The 241-nt window shown below is 51.0% G+C and overlaps 1 protein-coding gene across 1 annotated transcript in view; it reads right to left on the bottom strand.

Annotated features, from left to right (window-relative positions):
• Positions 1-241, bottom strand: part of DOCK3 (dedicator of cytokinesis 3) — a 99,500-nt gene that overhangs the window by 45,670 nt on the left and 53,589 nt on the right. The gene's annotated exons all lie outside the window — the stretch shown is intronic.

Consider the following 241-nt stretch of genomic DNA (forward strand, 5'->3'; position numbering starts at 1 on the left):
ACATATAGTTGCGATCCAGTGACATCATCACTGGGTGCTTCTCTATGCAATGCTGGTGGGAGGGGCTGTACACAGCTTCCTGAAAACATCCCAGCACCCGGCCTCAGTACTCTTCTCAAGAGCCCTCATCGCCGATACAAGCAGTGGGCGGGCTCTTGGGAGGAGTTATGCAAATATCAGAATGTCTTGATGAGTGGGTGTCAGTCTGGAGGAGTGGGTTTCGTTAGGTTGGCCATAATAA

Source organism: Nanorana parkeri, unplaced genomic scaffold (assembly GCF_000935625.1).
Source record: "Nanorana parkeri isolate BGI_ZX_2015 unplaced genomic scaffold, ASM93562v1 scaffold1966, whole genome shotgun sequence".
NCBI classification, from domain to species: Eukaryota; Metazoa; Chordata; class Amphibia; order Anura; family Dicroglossidae; genus Nanorana; species Nanorana parkeri.